The 18,292-nt window shown below is 56.8% G+C and overlaps 1 protein-coding gene across 2 annotated transcripts in view; it reads left to right on the top strand.

Annotated features, from left to right (window-relative positions):
- Positions 1 to 4,854: 4,854 nt before the first annotated feature.
- FZR1 (fizzy and cell division cycle 20 related 1) overlaps positions 4,855 to 18,292 on the top strand; it is a 29,451-nt gene continuing 16,013 nt past the window's right edge. The window contains exon 1 of one of the 2 annotated variants that reach the window (XM_030797447.1): positions 4,855 to 5,089. The gene's annotated coding sequence lies outside the window, so the exon portion shown is untranslated. The remainder of the gene's footprint in view (positions 5,090 to 18,292) is intronic. The other variant, XM_012503460.2, reaches the window with a different exon arrangement.

Genomic DNA, 18,292 nt, shown 5'->3' with positions numbered 1-18,292 from the left:
TTTTAGAGACAGAGTCTCTCTCTGTCACCCAGGCTGGAGTGCAGTTGTACACTCAGTGCCCATTGCAGCCTCGAATTCAAGCGATTCTCCCACCTCAGCTGCCCTAGTAGCTGGGATACAGACGCATGCCACCTCGCCTAATTTTTTTTCTTTTTTTTTTTTTCTTTTTGGAGACAGAGTCTCACTTTCTCACCCAGGGTGGAGTGCAGCAGCACGATCACGGCTCACTGCAACCTCTGCCTCCCAGGTTCAAGCGATTCTTCTGCTTCAGCCTCCTGAGTAGCTGGGATTACAGGCATGCAACACCACACCCAGCTAACTTTTTGTATTTTTAGTAGAGACAGGGATTCACGATGTTGGCCAGGCTGGTCTCAAACTCCTGACCTCAGGTGATCCACCTGCCTTTGCCTCCCAAAGTGCTGGGATTACAGGCGTGAGCTACCGTGCCCTGCTTGCAATCTCTTATTTTTAAAATGTGGGTGATTGCCAGGAGTAGTGGCTCATACCTGTAATCCTGGCACTTTGGGAGGCTGTGGGGTGAGAGGATGATCACTTGAGACCAAGATTCCAAGACCAGCCTGGGCAATGTAGTAAGCCCCCATCTCAACAGGAAAAAAAATTTTTTTGATTTGGCTGGGCGCAGTGGCTCAGCCTGTAATCCCAGCTACTTGGGTGGCTGAGGCAGGAGAATCGCTTGAGCCTGGGAGGCAGAGGTTATAATGAGTTGAGATCCTGTCACTGCACTCCACCCTGGGCAACAGAGCAAGACTCCATCTCCAAAAAAAAAAAAAAAAAATCAACCGTGCATGGTGGCTCATGCCTGTAGGCCCAGCTACTCAGATGGCTTGATAGCTTGAGTCCAGGAGTTCAAGGATCCAGTGAGCTGTAATCACACCACTGCATTCCAGCCTGGGTGAAGAGCAAGACCCCGTCTCAAAAAAAAAAAAAAAAAAAAAGAGCAATTAATAAAAAACATGGCTGGACACGGTAGCTCACGCCTGTAATTCCAGCACTTTGGGAGGCCAAGGCGGGTGGATCACTGGTGGTCAGGAGTTCAAGACCAGCATGGCCAACATGATGAAACCTCATCTCTACTAAAAATACTAAAATTAGCTTGGCCTGGTGGCGGGTGCCTGTAATTCCAGCTACTCAGGAGTCTGAGGCAGGAGCATCGCTTGAACCCAGGAGGTGGAAGTTGCAGTGAGCCAAGATCACGCCAGTGCATTCCAGCTTGGGTGACAGAGTGGCTCGGCTCACTGCAAGCTCCGCCTCCCGGGTTCACGCCATTCTCCTGCCTCAGCCTCCCGAGTAGCTGGGACTACAGGCGCCCGCCACCACGCCCGGCTAATTTTTTTGTATTTTTAGTAGAGACGGAGTTTCACCATGTTAGCTAAGGTGCTCGCAATCTCCTGACCTCGTGATCCGCCCGCCTTGGCCTCCCAAAGTGCTGGGGATTACAGGCGTGAGCCACTGCGCCCGGTCCACCCCTTTTTTTTTTAAATTATTGTATTGCCTTCCTATGTGTTGGAAAGCTGACTGCAGATAACAGGCATCACTGCAGCCCTCAGCCGCCTTGCTAGGACGTCATCTCAACATGTTTGTGGCTCAGGCTGTTTACGGAGGACTTCCCATGGACCAGGAGCTGTGCTGACTCAGGAAGGCTACAAGGGCAGGGTGCCAGGTGTGACTGGCCCCAAGGATGCTCCCCAGAAGGAGATAATCTTAGGGTGCAGGACGCAGATATCGAGGTCTCAGCCAAAAGCCAGGCCTGTGTAAGTCAGAGAACTTGGCATCTGGCCTCTGCAGACCTGCGAGAAACTGATAGCACGGAAGAACCAAGTCTGCGTCTTCTGTTCTGTGGGTCCTCTGGGATTGAGCAAGTCCCTGGGGGCCGGAAGTCTGGAATCCAGGTGTCTGCAGAGCTGTGCCCTCTCTCGAGGCTCCAGGGGAGGATCCTTCCTGCCTCTTCCAGCTTCTGGGCGTGGCCACCAGTCCTTGGTGTTGCTCGGCTTGTGGCTCTGTCACTCCAATCTCTGCCACTGTCATCACCTTGCCTTGACCCCTGTGTGTCTGTCTCTGTATTTCTGTGTCAGAATCTCCCTCTCCTCTCCTATTTTATTTTTATTCTTATTTGTTTATTTATTTATTTATTTCAAGACAGAGTCTGGCTCTGTCACCCAGGCTGGAGTACAGTGGCACGATCTCGGCTCACTGCAAGCTCCGCCTCCCGGGTTCACGCCATTCTCCTGCCTCAGCCTCCCGAGTAGCTGGGACTACAGGCACCAGCCACCATGCCCGGCTAATTTTTTGTATTTTTAGTAGAGACGGGGTTTCACCGTGGTCTCGATCTCCTGACCTCGTGATCCGCCCGCCTCGGCCTCCCAAAGTGCTAGGATTACAAGCGTGAGCCACCGTGCCTGGCCAATTTTTTTTTTTTTTTTTTTTTCGAGACAGAGTCTTGCTTTGTTGCCCAGGCTGGAGTGTGGTGGCATGATCTGGGCTCACTGCAACCTACACTTCCCGGGTTCAAGTGATTCCCCTGCCTCAGTCTCCCGAGTAGCTGGGACTACAGGTGCGCACCACCACACTCGGCTGATTTTTGTATTTTTAGTAGAGATGGGGTCTCACCAGATTGGCCAGGCTGATCTCGAACTCCTGACCTCAAGTGATCTGCCCGACTCAGCCTCCCAAAGTGCTGGGATTACAGGTGTGAGCCACAGCTCATGGCCATCACATCAATTTTAGAACATATCCATCAATCCCCCAAAATAAAGTCCATTCCAGTCACTCCTGATCCCCCTCTCCCAGCCCCTGGCAACCACTAATCCTCTTCCTGTCTCTATGGATTTGCTTATCTGGACATTTCGTATCAATGGAGTCACTCACTATGTGGTTTTTTGTGTCTGGCTTCTTTCACTGGGCACGATGCTTTCGAGGTTCATCAAAGCTGTAGCCTGTATCAGAGCCTCATTGCCTCATATTGCAAAACACCGTGTCATTGTATGAATGGAGCATTTTCCCTTCATCTGTTGATGTACATTTGGGTTGTGTGCACTTTGTGGCTGTTATGAATAAAGTTGCTATGCACATGGGTGTGTGTTTTTGCGTGGATGTTACATGTTTATTTCTCTTGGGTAGATACCTAGGAGTGTTACTGCTGTGTCATGTGGCAATTCTATGTTTAACCTTTTTTTTTTTTTTTGAGACTGAGTCTTGCTCTGTTGCCTAGGCTGGAGTACAATGGTGCGATCTTGGCTCACTGCAACCTTTGCCTCCTGGGTTCAACCAATTCTCCTGCCTCAGTCTCCCGAGTAGCTGGGATTACAGGTGCCTGCCATGATGCTCGGCTAATTTTTTGTATTTTTTTTTTTTTTTTTTTTTTTTTTTTGAGACAGAGTCTCACTCTGTCACCCAGGCTGGAGTGCAGTGGCGCGATCTCGGCTCACTGCAAGCTCCGCCTCCTGGGTTCACGCCATTCTCCTGCCTAAGCCTCTCCGAGTAGCTGGGACTACAGGCGCCCGCTACCACGCCGGGCTAATTTTTTGTATTTTTAGTAGAGACGGGGTTTCACCGTGGTCTCGAGCTCCTGACCTCATGATCCGCCCACCTCGGCCTCCCAAAGTGCTGGGATTACAAGCGTGAGCCACCACGCCCGGCCAATTTTTTGTATTTTTAGTAGAGATGGGGTTTCACTATGTTGGCCAGGCTGGTCTCGAACTCCTGAGCTCAGGTGATCCACCCGCCTTGGCCTCCCAAAGTGCTGTGATTACAGGCGTGAGCCACCGTGCCCGGCCCATAATTTTTTTTAAAACCTGGTTTTTTTTGTTTTTTTTCAAGACGTAGTGTTAGGCCGGGCGCGGTGGCTCACGCTTGTAATCCCAGCACTTTCGGAGGCCGAGGCGAGTGGATCACGAGGTCAGGAGATTGAGAACAGGTGAAACCCCGTCTCTACTAAAAATACAAAAAAATTAGCCGGGCGTGGTGGCGGGCGCCTGTAGTCCCAGCTACTCGGAGAGGCTGAGGCAGGAGAATGGCGTGAACCCGGGAGGCGGAGCTTGCAGTGAGCTGAGATTGCGCCACTTCACTCCAGCCTGGGCAACAGAGCGAGACTCCGTCTCAAAAAAAAAAAAAAGACGTAGTGTTGCTCTGTCACCCTGGCTGGAGTGCAGTGGCGCAATCTCGGCTCACCGCAACCTCTGCCTCCTGGGTTCAAGGGATTCTCCTGCCTCAACCTCCCGAGTAGCTGGGATTAACTCCGTACCTCAGGTGATCCGCCCGCCTCGGCCTCCCAAAGTGCTGGGATTAGAGGCTTCACTCACCGCACCTGGCCTAAAAACCTGTTTTGTTCCCTGCTGTCTCACCGGGGCATGGAGGAGCAGCACTTAGTAGGAGCGCGATGCATGTTTATTGAATAAATGAATGACTCTCAGCAGTGACGTTTGTACGTTCGGCACACGCACCTGGTGTTGGGTCCCATCTGCGCTCATTAGGCGCGACGTCAATGCCGCACTGAGGTGTGCCTGGCTTCGATCTACCCTAGGAAGGGTCTGCCCTGGGGCGCCCCATTCCGCGACTGTCCCCAATGGCAACCACCCCCTCCATCTACCAGAGCCATTTCTGCAACGTCTAGCATCCCGCCCGTCCTCTTCCGGCCGTGGTTGCCCTGGGCAACGCGTGGAGCCGCGCTTCCTGTATTGATTTGAATTGCGGGAGACGCCACGTCCTCCCGAGATGCCCAACGCGCGCAGGCGCAGCCACTCGGAGTGGGCAGGGCCTGGCTGGGTGTTGGGCAGGGCCTGGCTGTGTGTGGGGTAGGCGGGGGGCGTGGCCGCGATTCGCCGCGCGCCGGCGTGGGGGCGTGGTCGAGTTGCGGGGGTGCGCGCGGCCGGCCGCGCGCGCGCCGCGGAGGGAGGGAGCCGGGAGGCAGCGGAGGAGCGACCGCCGCCATATTGGGGACCGCGGAGCCCGGGATCCCGTCAGCGGCGGCCGCGGCCGGGCCTGCGGGAGCTGCGGAGGCCGGAGGCGGGCGCTGTGCGGTGCCAGGAGAGGCGGGGTCGGCGGGAGCCAGCGAGCGACGGCAGCGAGCCAGGTGAGGCGGCCGGGGTCGGGGACCCGCCCCCCGGGCCCTAGGCGGCGGAGCTCGACTGCGACCCCCCAAAACCGGGACGGCGGGGTGGGCTGCAACCCCCACCCCAGCTCAGGCCCCTCCAGGAGTCCCCAGTCCCCTTGAATGCCGCCTCCCAGGCCGAACTAGGCCCGGGTGACCTCAGCATCCCCGTCTCCCGAGTTAACACCCAAATCCGAGCGTTCCCCCCACGTCGGGGCGGGCCGTGACCCCCACCCCAAGCCACCTGCAAGTCGTGACGTCCCCGCAGCCGCCGTCAGCGTCCACCATTCTTTTTAAAATAGGCTGAGCTCTGCACCCCCAACCAGGGAACCCCACTGCGCACCCCTAGAACAGCAGACCCCGCCTCCTAACCCGGGTGACTTCTCCCTGGCCTGTCATCCCCTCGGACTTCCCAGTTCAGACCCTCCCAGCTTGGGTCCTGCCCACATGAAGCCGCCCCCCCATCGCTGAGCCTGTGGTGTGCGATGGCTCGCCCAGGCCGCAACCAGCCCCTCGCCCCAGTAAAATGCAGTCCCAGCCCGGGACACCCGGAAACCTGTGTCTGTGGTCACTGTTGTGTCCACCAGTCCCCGCAGGCACGGGTCGAGTGCATGGATGTCCCCGTCTCACCTCGTCTCGCTGATTTCTGCTCCCCCATCCTCCCAGCGTGCCCCCTGCCAGCCCCCATTCCCCCCAAATCCAGCTCTCCCACCAAAGCCTCAGACGAGCTATCCATGCACAAGCCCCTCCCTCCTCCGAACTGAACCTCCGTCCTGCGTCCTGCCCCGTGTCTTCTTCCAAACGCATGCCTGGCCATCTCGGATCCCCAGAATGTGGAGTGTGTCCCCCATTCAGAGCCATTTTACCGCTACTCAAACCCGCGACACCCGCTCCCCCTCTTCCACCGTCCAGACCTATCCCCACCCCACGGCCTGAGACCCCCGATATGCAGATGTTCAGCCTAAATCTGTTTTGTCTTTTCCCCTGTTTTCTCCACCCCAAATTCATCCTCTGGTTCAGGGCGCCTCTCTGGTTCAGATTCCCCCGCCCCGCCGCAATCTACCGGGCGATGACCTCATGCCTCTCCGTGGTGAGGCCCCCACCCCAACCTATATGCTTTGAAGGAGAGTGATTTACCTAAGGGAAAACCATCCACCCAGGACACACACCACCGGCATGAGGGCAGCCTGCGGGGCCTTTGAAGTGAAGGCGGGGTGGTCTCTCTCGGCGTGGGGGTGGGGATAGAAGCTGACGGCATCACCTAGGTTTGGTCCCCGGAGTGGATGTGTCGGGGGCCGTCTGTCATGTGGAATTCCGCGTGGGCCTCCTTCTGTGTCAGGGGCCCGTGTGTTTTGGCAACACCCGATTGTCATTTCCTTCGGAATCCCAAGTGGAGGCAGGTGTGCTGGCCAGTGGCCGCTGCCCGGCGCCTTGAGCAGCGAGCGGAGTTGGGTTGCAGAGGGTTTTGCTAAGGGAGCAGACACTTGCTCAAAGGCAAGTCCGGTGCTTTACTGGGGAGGGGTATCTTGGCAAGGTGGTGCCCACCAGTTTGCCCCTGTGACTTGCTTCCCAGGTCAAATTTCAGAACCTGTGCCCTGGCTGCAGGCAGTGGTGGGGGTGGGGGTTTAGGTGGGGGTGGGGGTTTGGGGTTTGGAGGAGGAGTTTCTAGAAACAGACAAGCCGGATTGGTCTTCAAGGTGGGGCTACACTGATTTTCTTTTTCTTTTTTTTTTTTTTTTTTGAGATGGAGTTTCGCTCTAGGCTGGAGTGTAGTGGCGCTATCTCGGCTCACTGCAACCTCTGCCTCCCGGGTTCAGGTGATTCTCCTGCCTCAGCCTCCCAAGTAGCTGGGATTACAGGTGTGCACACCACGCCCGGCTATTTTTGTGTTTTTAGTAGAGACAGGGTTTCACCATGTTGGCCAGGCTGATCTCCAACTCCTGACCTCAGGCGATCTGCCCTCCTCGGCCTCCCAAAGTGCTGTGATTACAGGCATGCGCCACCGCGCTCGGCCTTACATTGATTTTCAAACCACCTACTGTTTAATGGGGTTTCTGGTAGAGGGGTTTTGTAGACTGAGAACTTCTGGGTTTGGGAGGCCCAGAATGGAATTGGTTCTGAGGACCTTTTGCTTGGTGTCACTTAGAGGGGAGAGGATGGAAAGTCTGTGTGTGTAGGGCCACTCCCGGAGACTCCTGGCAGAGGTGAAGATCCAGGGGCTTGGTCTTCTAGGAACTCACCGATCCCAGCCCTGTCACTCCTTTCTCCTGGAGCAAAGCTCTCCACCGCCCGATTCTGTCCCCAGGGGACACTTGGCAGTATTTGAGCCAGGGATGCTGCTCAGTGCCCCACTGTGCCCAGGATGGCCCAGTACAGAAAGCAGCCTGTCCTCAATGTCTGGACTGTGAGCCCCATGAGGGCAGTGAGCGTGCCTGCCTGGTGCCCACTGCGCCCCTGGCCTGTGCAGTGCCCTGGGCTGTGTGCTTGCCCACAGCAGGCCCCCTATTGGCACTGCCACAGGGACCTGGGCACCTGTTAGCAGGAAAGGGAGTGTTTGACCTCATCTCTCTTGTGCCCCCGACACCTCCCTGTGGTCACCAGTGACCTGCTCCTCAACTCTGCCTGTCACTGCCTTGCCCACATGTCACTGTTCTCCCCAGCCACTGGACTCAGCACAGAGCCAGAGCCCCTTCCTGGGCCACTTATGTTCTCATCCAGGGACGTTCATGTCCCCAGCAGCCCCAGGTCCCTGTGTGCCTTGGCAGGTGACTGCCTTCCTCTGCCTCAGTGTCCTCATTCATGGATGGGATGAGGGGCACACAAGCAGCCTGCCTGGCCACACCTCATTCAGTCACTCAGCCGCCACTGACCACAGATGACGCGCTGCCCCTACAACGGTGAACACCCCCACTCTCTCTTGGCTTCCTACTCCGTCTGGTTCTTCCTTCAGGCTTCTTCACTGTCCCTTTTTACTTTATGTAATTTTTGCTCGTAGTAGCTTTATTTGGATACACTTCTCCTGCCGCACGATTCACTGCTTTAGAGCATGCAGTTCCCTGGTTTTTATATGTTCACAGGCTCGAGCCGCCATCACCTCTGTCCAATCCTAGAGCATTCTCATTACCTCAGGAAGAAACCAGCCTTGACCCCATGAGCCGCCACCACCTCTGTGGCTGGGCCTGTCCCGGACATTTCATAGAAATGGAATCCCACATTGTGTGGCCCTTTGTGTCTGGTGTCTCTCACTGAGTGTGATGTCCTCAAGGTGCGTCTAGGCTGTGGCCTGAGTCAGAGCCCTGCTCTTTTTCGTGGCTGAGTCATGTTCCGTGGTGTGGAGGCACCGGGTTTTGCGCGTCTCCTTATTCAGTGGACGTTGGTGCTGTTTCCAGTGTCTGCCTGTTGTGAGTCTAGCTGCTGCGAAGAGGCAGGCACTGGTGGTTGTGTGGCGACCGTCCTTGTTGCTCTGTGACTGAGGCGCTGGTGCCTCCTCTCGCCGGCTGATCGTGTCTGATGGTGTCACCACCATGAGCCCAGCTCTAGAGACCTGCCTTCTAACCTTTCCATCTTGTCCTCCCGCCCCCAGCATGTCCCTTCCACCCCAGCCTTCCCAAATTGCTGCACGGTTCTGATTTTTTTCTTTTTCAATTTTTGAGATAGAGTCTCACTTTGTTGCCTAGGCTGGAGTGCAGTGGTGCAATCACAACTCACTGCAGCTTCGACCTTCCAGGCTCAGGTGATCTGCCCACCTCAGTCTCCTGAGTAGCTGGGACTCCAGGCGTGCCACCATACCTGGTTAATGTTTGTATTTTCTGTAGAGACGGGGTTTTGCCATGTTGCTTAGGCTGGTCTTGAACTCCTGGGCTCAAGTGATCCGCCTGCCCTGGCCTCCCAAAGCTCTGGGATTACTGGCGGAGCCAGCATGCCCGGCCACACTGCTGGGTTCTGGAGAGCGGCAGGCTGTTGAGATTCCTGTGCCGTTTTGCACACATTCCCTTCTGTTGTGAATCTTCCTCTCTCCCAGATCGGATTTGGCCTGGGAACCTCTATATTCTCATCCCCCCCAGCCTGCAGGCCGCTGGGTCGGTGGTGGAAGGATGATGGGAGCAGAGAGAGGGTGGGCAGTGGGCATCTGTCTGCTTTCACTGGAGGGCTGAGGAGTGTGGGAGGCCAGTGCTGGTCTGTTTGCCCTGGGGAGCAACTCTTCCACCTAAGGATCCCCCTCAGAATCCCCCTCATCCATGCATTCCCCACCTGGGTGACTCTGCCCCCACAGAACACTGGGCAACATCTCGGGACATCTGTGCATTGTCACAACTTGGGGGGCGCTCCTGGCATGGAGTGAGTGGAGGCCAGTGATGCTGCTTAGCGCGCCCCACAGAGCCCAGGACTCCCTGCCATAGACAGCGATCCGGCCCAAAGGTTCACAGCGCTGAGGTTGGGGCCCCCGCCCTGAACTCCCCGGACTGGGTTTCTACTGCTACCGCCTCACCTCGCCTGGGACCCGTGGGTGGGAGCTGCATGAGACAGACAGAGACGCAGAGATGTGCGGGCCTCGGGAACCTGATGGCGCTCCATCCAATCCTGAGAGGCCGCAGGCATGGTGCCATGCTACCTTCCTCCTCACGTGAGGCACTGCAGCCTTTTGTGCTGCCGGAGACCCAGGTGTCTTTTAGGTCTGAAGGTGTCATCAAGTCAGACAGGGCTATGAGTACTCAGTGGTACCAGGAGGCTGGAGATGAGAGAGCTCGGGTCTTTTATCTGCAGGCACCATTGGAAGTGTGGAGAGCACTTCTCACTGGAGTGGGCCGGAGGTGGGAGCTGTCCCCCACACAGGGAAGAGGGTGAGAGCTGCTGGCCGAGAAGACCCTAGGGATGCTTCTCATCCACTCTAGACTGCCGTTTACTCTAGACTGCCTGCCAGCCGGCAGCAGAAGCTCACATCTGGAATCCCAGCACTTTGGGAGGCCTCAGCAGGAGGATCGCTTAAGCCCAGGAGTTCGAAACCAGCCCGGGCAACATAGGGAGACTGTGACCGCCATCTCTATAGTTTAAAAACAAGAAAAGAAAAATAGGCTGCACACCCAGTGGGGGCAGCAGCTCGGCTCTGCTTTGTGGCGCCTGGGTCAGCACCTAGAACCCACATGGCACATGGCTGGTTGGTGGGGAGGTGTCGGCTGGCAGGTGGCGGTGTGAGTAAATGAATGAATGATGCACCCGGGGTGTATTCCCGGGGCCCAGGCACCGGCCTCCAACAGTAACTCGCCTCGGATTGGCTCACACGGGCACCCTGGAAGGCGCGCTGTTCCCTGCCGAGGGTCTGGGCCCCACCCTTTTTTACCTGGCTACTCTTGGCTGTATCTTTGCGTTTGTAGAGGTCAGAGGCCACCAGCTCAGCCTGTTCTTCTGCAGATGGGGGTTGCTCCCTGCAGAGATCTCTGTGTCTCAGCAGTCTCTCCACTAGGCACCGGCTCTGGTTCTGGTCCAGAGGCCACCTCTCCCCTGTGTCAGTCCACCTCTGCAACCATGGCCACCTGCCCCGGGAGCCCCATTTCTCTGACGTCCTCCCTCCTCTCTGAGACTGACAGGGGCAGCATGGGAGGAGATAAGTGTCATGGTCTGTGGACAGGAGGTCACTGGGGCAGCATTCTGGCTGCCAAGGTACTGCCATGCCCAAGGATGAAGGAGCAGGGAGCAGTCTGGGGACCTGCGTACCCCTGTCATCAGCTCCGGGCCCAGCTAGCATCCACTGAGCACCTCCGGGGCCCTGCGTGCACCTGTCATGAGTCCTGGGCCCAGCCAGCTCTCACTAAGCACCTTCTCTGGGTCATGCCGGGTGCCTGCTGCCTCGTAGACCTCATGCCTGATTTCACAGCTTCCCAGGCAGGCAGTGTTATCCCTGCTTAACTGATGAAGAGACTGATGTCCCAAGAGGTGAAGCTGCCCAAAGCTTCGTGGCCAGGAAGGGTCGAAGCTGGGACTCAAAGCCTGGGCTGATCCCGTGGAAAGCCCACACTCTTTCTGATGGACCCTGCTAGAACCTTTTCATGGGACTTGGTTTGCTTTCATGGGAGGGTACAAGGAGGGCTGGCAATAAGGGTGTCTGGGTGCTTCGCCCGCCTTGGGTCCCTGGAGCTGCAGGGCCAAGGGCCGCGTGTGCTGGGTGGCGTGGTGCTGGTGGGGGGCTCACGTGCTCTGACAAGGCCATCTATGCGGCTGGCACGACTGCCCCCTTAATCGCATCATGACACCAAGGGCATCCAAATGTGACCTGAGAGAGCCATCTTAGAGTCCTCTTCTGAGGAGTAGCTGGGAATGAGATTAGTGGAATGAGGTGACGCTTGTGAAGCCGTATTTCATAAAGGACACTCCTGGGCGCAGGGTAGGAGGCAACCCCCCCCCCCAGAAACTCCCAGATCCAGTGAGAGCGACAGCAGATAGCTGGGTGACCCCCCATTTTTCTGTGGGGGGTCTTTCTTATCTGGTGCTTCTCCCCAGCCCCGTAGAGGATGGCTAGACATCACGCCCAGGCACCGAGCGCAGTCCCTTGCCTTTCACACGAGGAGGGGGCTCCCTGGGAGAGCAGCTGGGCCAGGGCCTCACAGGTGGTCTGGGGGCACCTGGGACCCCTCAGGCAGGAGCACTTTGCAACTTTGCAGGGGTTGAGACCTGTGAGGGCTGTTAGCCACCCCACCCCCTGGCTCTGTCACCGCCATCCAGCAACTTTGCAGGGGTCGGGACCTGTGAGGGGCTGTGTCCTGGCCCACCCCCGAGCTCTGTCACCACCATCCAGTGATCCTTAGTTGGATGCCTCCTGCTGGAACCACTCTGCGGAGACTCCAGCAGAAGGCAGTGCCTTGCAGCTTCCCCGTGGGCAGGGCCGGGCCGAGTACTGAGTCTAGGACACCTTGCCTCCTGGGGCAAGGTCCAGGGGGTGGGCACAGAGCCAGGCCCAGACTGGCTGGATTCACGTCCCAGCTCTGCCCTCACCAATTGCATGGGGACCTTGAGCAGAGGGTGCTGTCCCAGGCCCCAAGATGCAATGGCGCCTGCCCGCCTGCTGTCCCGAGGACATTCGGTCAAGCACACTGAGTGCTTCCAGCTGTGCCAGCCGGTGGGCACGGGCAAGATTTGCCTCTGTCCTAGCCCCACGTGTGTTCCGATGCTCTGCCCCTGGGCCAGGAGCCCGCACGGGATGTGGCGGCACCCATGAGGCTCTGGTCGGTGTTCCCTCCTCCCTTACCTGCTCCACGTCCCCTGTGGGTAGCAAGTGCCGCCTCACCTGCAGGCTGGAGTTACCCTTACCCAAGGCGGTCCTGCCCCAGTGTCCACAGGGCCGGGGTGGGGGGACACCCTGGTGTATACCATAGGTGGCACATCCAGACCATAGTCAGCCTCAACACATGAGTTATAAAAGATCCGTCATTGGGATGTTTCAATTCCTTTTGTCCGATAAAGAGCCTGAAAAAAATATGAAAACAGTGGGGACCAGTTTTTCCAGCCAAGCAAGGCCTTGCAGGACTAGAAGCTTGGCTGGGCCTCCAGGAACCAGAGTGCTGTGTTCCTGAGGAAGACCCAGCACCGAGTGAGACCTTGGGGGCTTTGCACCGGTGCTGTTCCCAGGCCCTGTCTACATGGCAGACAGCCCCTCACGCTTTGCATCCCCACTCAGGATACCTCAAAGTCAAGCCTAGAGACAAATCGTGCCGTGTCATTGGCCCCCACAAACAGTACCTCATCGGCTCCCTTTCCTCCTCTCCCCACTGGTGCAGTGGGGATGGGGCTGGGGGTGCCTGGCCACACTCTCCAGGTCTCGCTCATTCAAGTCACTTCCCTGGTTTTGCCCTAGAGCAAGGGTCTCTGCCCCTGCATCCTGTGGACATTGGGGCCGGATCGTTCTCTGGAGTGGGGCCATTCTGGGCACTGCAGGGTGCTGAGCAGCATCCCTGGCCTCCACCCACTCCACGCCAGGGGTACCCCCAGTCATGACAACCACAGATGTCCCCAGACATCACCATATATCGTACCCGGGGGGCAGAATCACCCTGGTTAAGACCCCCTGGGTTATGGGATTCCACGGACCCCCAAGAGACTCTGCGTCCCATGATCCTCTGCCCTGCTGAGGTCCCGGGAGGCTGCACACATTGAAATCTACACCCTGAGTGGGAGGGAGAGAGGAGGTGAATCTCAGGACCTGGGGTCCCCCTGGTTTGTGCTATCTGCCCCGTCGGAGGCTTATTCTGGTGTCTGGTGTGAGCAGGGGCCGACTCCATTTTTATCCACGTATTTGTCCCAGGGCGTCTCCGTCTGTACAGGGGCCCTGTCACTGTTTTGTCAGGTGACTGGGTCATGCCCATTTCCCAGGGGAACAGGAAGAAGCTCGGAGACTGAAGGCTTGCCTGGGGCAGTGGCAGAAGGGGGCCTCCTGGCTCTTCATTCTGGGGCCCAGAGGGTGAAAGGTGGACCTTCCCTATGAGCTGGTCCAGTGGTTTTGCAGGACCCACCGGGCAGTGCCCTGCCAAGGGGATGGGACAGCAGGAAGCCCGGTGGCCCAGGGCCCGGGTCCACCACCCAGACCAGGGCAACCAAGCTGCAGATGTCGGCCACACAGGCAGAGCCACAGCAGCATCCCCACCAGGCACCCCTGGGCCAGGGACTGGCGGAGCATGAGTCATTCACTGATTCACTGCTGATTTGCAGCGAGGGTCCAGGTTGCTGCTAAACTCCCTCGATCCGGTCTGAGCCTTTCCACACGGCCACACACGTTGTCTGTGCCCAGGAATTACTTAACAGCAACTTAAGATCTTGATTTCTCTCCTCTAACCCTTTACGATGAAACCTTCTGAGCATCCAGCAAAGGAGTGAGAATGTGGTGGTGCCCGGTCTCACCCGGAGCCTGCCTGGCCCATCTCTGCCCGTGGTTTATTTTTTTGAATACCTCACAGTTCACATGATACAGAATTCTAGAAGTACAGGCCGGGCGTGGTGGCTCACGCTTGTAATCCCAGCACTTTGGGAGGCCGAGGTGGGCGGATCACAAGGTCAGGAGATCGAGACCATCCTGGCTAACACTGTGAAACCTTGTCTCTACTAAAAATACAAAAAATTAGCCAGGCGTGGTGACGGGCACCTGTAGTCCCAGCTACTCGGGAAGCTGAGGCAGGAGAATGGCATGAACCAGGAGGCAGAGCTTGCAGTGAGCAGAGATCGCACCACTGCAGTCCAGCCTGGGTAACAAGCCAGACTCCGTCTCTAAAAAAAAAATAAATAAAAGAATTCAAGAAGTACAAAATGAGGTGCCAGGAGAAATAAGGCTTCTCCCCAATCCCCGTCCTCTCCCCACCCACCCCATGACCAGCCGCTTTTCGAACCTTCTGGGAGCAGTGTGCTCTGCATGGCCATTTTTCTGTGCAGTGGGTCCCACAGCCTCTTCCGCCCCCGTCTGGTGGCCTTTTGCGTCTTCACTCTGACAAGCTGCTGCAGTGACTCCATCTCTGCACACACGTACACGGAATTTCTAAGGATAAATTCTTAGAAGTAGAAATACTGCATCATAGAGGATGTGCATTTTTTAAATTTTGGAAGCAGTTGCCAAATTGCCTTCCTTTGAAGCCGTAGCAGTTTGCAGCTTCTGCCAACCATTAGTGCGTGTGGCTGTCTCTCCCCACGCCTGGGATGGTGAGGCCGAGTCCCCCAGCCCGCGGCCTCCCCTGTCTGACAGGCAGGAGTGTGGTGTCCTCAGTTGGACTGGCAGCTCCTGACTGTGAGGGAGGACTGGTCCTTTCCCTGTGCGGTTTGTTGGTGTCCTTTGCTACTTTGGGCTGTCCTGTGGATGGCAGGTGCTTCCCCCAGTTTGTCATCTGTTTTTTAACTGTGTTGGTGGTGTGTCTGCCCTGCGGACTCCCAGTTTTCCCGGTGTTGAATTCCACAGCCATGTCTCTTATGGCTCCTGGATTTTGTTCTTCCTGCAGCACATCTGAGTGAGGGGCTTAGAGGGGTCGCTGGGGGTCCCAGAGCTGAGCTGAGCGCCGCTAGCAGCACTGGGCAAGTGTCCGGGTGAGGTGCCCTGGGAGGCCTCAGGCCCGGGACACAGGACCCTCCAGATCTCGGAGGTGGGAAGACAGTCTGCACACCTGCCTTGTGCACCCCTGCCCTCACTGCAGGGACAGACAGGAGCTGGGTCTCAGGCTGCTGGGCAGGCCTGGGCCCTGTGGTTTTGCCCACCAGCCTTGGGCAGCGTGAGTGAGTTGTGTGGCCAGTAGACTGACAGCTGCCGCCCGCCTGGCAACATTTGTGCCATTGGCTCACAGCGTCTCTGTTACCCCGGAGGGCTTGTCAGGTGCAGCCGTGTGCTGCTGGGCAGCGATGTGTGCCAGGGGCCGTGTGCAGCTGCAGCTGGCGCCCTGTGTATTTGCTTTCAGTGCTGACTTCAGGGTAGCATCAGTGTTCTGGGGAAGGTGGGGGATGATATTTAGCCAATCACAACCAGACTCTGCCAGCATGTGCCTCAGTGCATGCGGTTACCGCCATTGCTGCCAGTCACATTTGTTTACATTTTCTCATTCTGGAAAAATGCTGGCTGAGCACGGTGGCTCACACCTGTAACCCCAGCACTCTGGGAGGCAGAGGCAGGCAGATCGCTTGAGCCCAGAAGTTTGAGACCAGCCTGGGCAACATGGGAAGCCTCCATCTCTACAAAAAATACAAAAAGTGACTGGGTCTGGTGGAGTATGCCTGTGGTCCCAGCTCCTCCAGAGGCCGAGGCGGGAGGATCACTTGAGCCTAGAAGGCAAAGGCTGCAGTAAGCCATAATTGCACCACTGCTCTCCAGCCTGGGTGACAGAGTGAGACCCAGTTTCAAAAATAAAAATCCTGGCCAGGCGCTGTGGCTCACACCTGTAATCCCAGCACTTTGGGAGGCTGAGGTGGGTGGATCACCTGAGGTCAGGAGTTCAAGACTAGCCTGACCAACATGGTGAAACCCCCTCTCTACTAAAAATACAAAAAAATAGCTGGGTGTGGTGGCGAGTGCCTGTAATCCCCGCTACTTGAGAAGCTGAGGCAGGAGAATTGCTTGAACCCAGGAGGCAGAGGTTGCAGTGTGCCGAGATTGCACTACTGCACTCCAGCCTGGGCAAAAAGAGTGAGACTCCATCTCAGAAAAACAAATGAATAAAAATTTTAAAAAGATAAAAACTCCAAGGCGCTCCTGTTTGTCCACACTTAGGTCTCTGGAAATGAACTGCATCACCAAGGTCTCTGTGTGAAACAAGATAAACAAAAAAGGGTCATCTGAAATGCTGTGATTTGTAACTAAACTAGGTTCTTTTTTCTTTCCGAGACAGGGTCTTGCTCTGTTGCCCAGGCTGGAGTGCAATGGTGCAATCTCAGCTCACTGCAGCCTCCACCTCAGCCTCCTGAGTCCTGGGACTACAGATGTATGCCACCACACCCAGCTAACTGTTTCTTTTTTTTTTTTTTGAAACAGAGTCTCACTCTGTCACCCAGGCTGGAGTGCAGTGGCGCGATCTCTGCTCACTGCAACCTCCGCCTTCCAGGTTCAAGCGATTCACCTGCCTCCGCCTCACAAGTAGCTGGGATTACAAGCATATGCCACCATGCCCAGCTCATTTTTATTTTTTGGAAGAGACGAGGTTTCACCATGTTGGCCAGGCTGGTCTCGAACTCCTGAACTCAGGTGGTCCGTCCACCTCAGCCCCCCACAGTGCCTCTGTTTGTATTTTTTGTAGAAACAGGGTCTCGCCATGTTGGCTGGTCTCAAACTCCTGGTATCCTCCTGCTGTGCCTGGCAGCTAAGTTCTTTAATGAGTAAGATTTGTATTACAAAGTTTTTCCGTTGTTGGAGAAGGCCTGGCCAAGGGTGCTGAAGGTACAGAAGCCAGAGAGGCTCCTACCAGGACACGAGAAGGGCTGGGCCTCACCCGCAAAGTCAGATCTGGAGCAGGGGCGGTGCTGGCATGGAATGCAGTCCTGGAGCCGTTCCGCTTGTGCCTGCGCTCCTGTGCCCATGAGTCCCTCTGCAAGGTGCCAGGTCTTGGGGAGACTGTCCTGTGCTGGGATTTGGAGTCTGCTGGTGCTGTTGTCCATCTTGCTTTTACTTTGGCAGCTGGTTGTTGGGGGCCACTTTTACAAATGTACTTCCTTTAACAGGCATGGTGGTGCATGTCTCTGGTCCTAGCTACTTGGAAGGCTGAGGTAGGAAGATAGCTGGAGCCCAGGAGGTGGAGGCTGCAGTGAGCTATGATCAAACTACTGCATTCCAGCCTGGGTGACAGAGGGAGAGACCCTGTCTCCATAAAAAAAAGTGTTTCCTGGCAGCACATGCCACCACCTGGAATGCTTCTCCACCAGCTTGATTTTCTCCCACTGCCCCCTCCAGCAGGGAGCTCACTCCAGTGGGTGGGTGGGGCTGTGGCCCTCTCGTTGGGAGGGCTCCGTTCGTGTGTGCTGGACAATGAATGACCCTCGCCACCACATCCAACACAGGATGGGGCTGTCAGAAGTCAGGGGCCGTGGGGGCACAGAGAGGAAAGAGAGAGGGCAGGGCACCCCACGCAGGGCTGGGCAGAGAGGGCCTCCAAGGACCGTGGGGAGCGTAAGTGTCTTGGGAAGCCCCGTCCACACCTGCTACCCTCTGAAACATTCAGTCACACCTGCAGTCCCTGCTGCCCTGCAAGGTGGCCTAGGCATAGGTCCTGGGGTCAGGACCCTACGCCCCTAGCAGTCCGGATCGTCTCTGCCCTGCGGCAGCCGCGTCTATGTGGTGAGTCACCTGCTGGCTGCATGGGGCTTGTGAAGCCGCCAGTGCTGGGTGACCTGCATGGAGCCGACGGTGGTGGCTGATCTACCCCAAGGAGGGCAGAGGGCTAGCCTCCCTCTGGCCTCAGATTTGCTGAACTTGAACAATTTCCTTGCCACTTGGCTCTGGGACTCCTGGAGTCTGAGCAGCAGCTCCCTCACCCCTGCACTGAAGCTCAGTGTTCAGGTCCTGCCTGGTTTTTGGTGTGCCAAGGGGTACAAGCTACTGTCTGGGCGATGCTGCCTGTGAAGCCGATGTTTCCAGCTGTCCTCCCCAACCATGGCCATGGCTGACGTCCTTTGTGGCTGCACGCACCACCTCTGCACGGCCTGGACCAAGCACTGCACTTCCGACAGAGACCCCCCCAC

This window comes from Nomascus leucogenys, chromosome 17, assembly GCF_006542625.1.
Source record: "Nomascus leucogenys isolate Asia chromosome 17, Asia_NLE_v1, whole genome shotgun sequence".
NCBI lineage: Eukaryota > Metazoa > Chordata > Mammalia > Primates > Hylobatidae > Nomascus > Nomascus leucogenys.
This window is presented reverse-complemented; position numbering and strand designations above follow the sequence as displayed.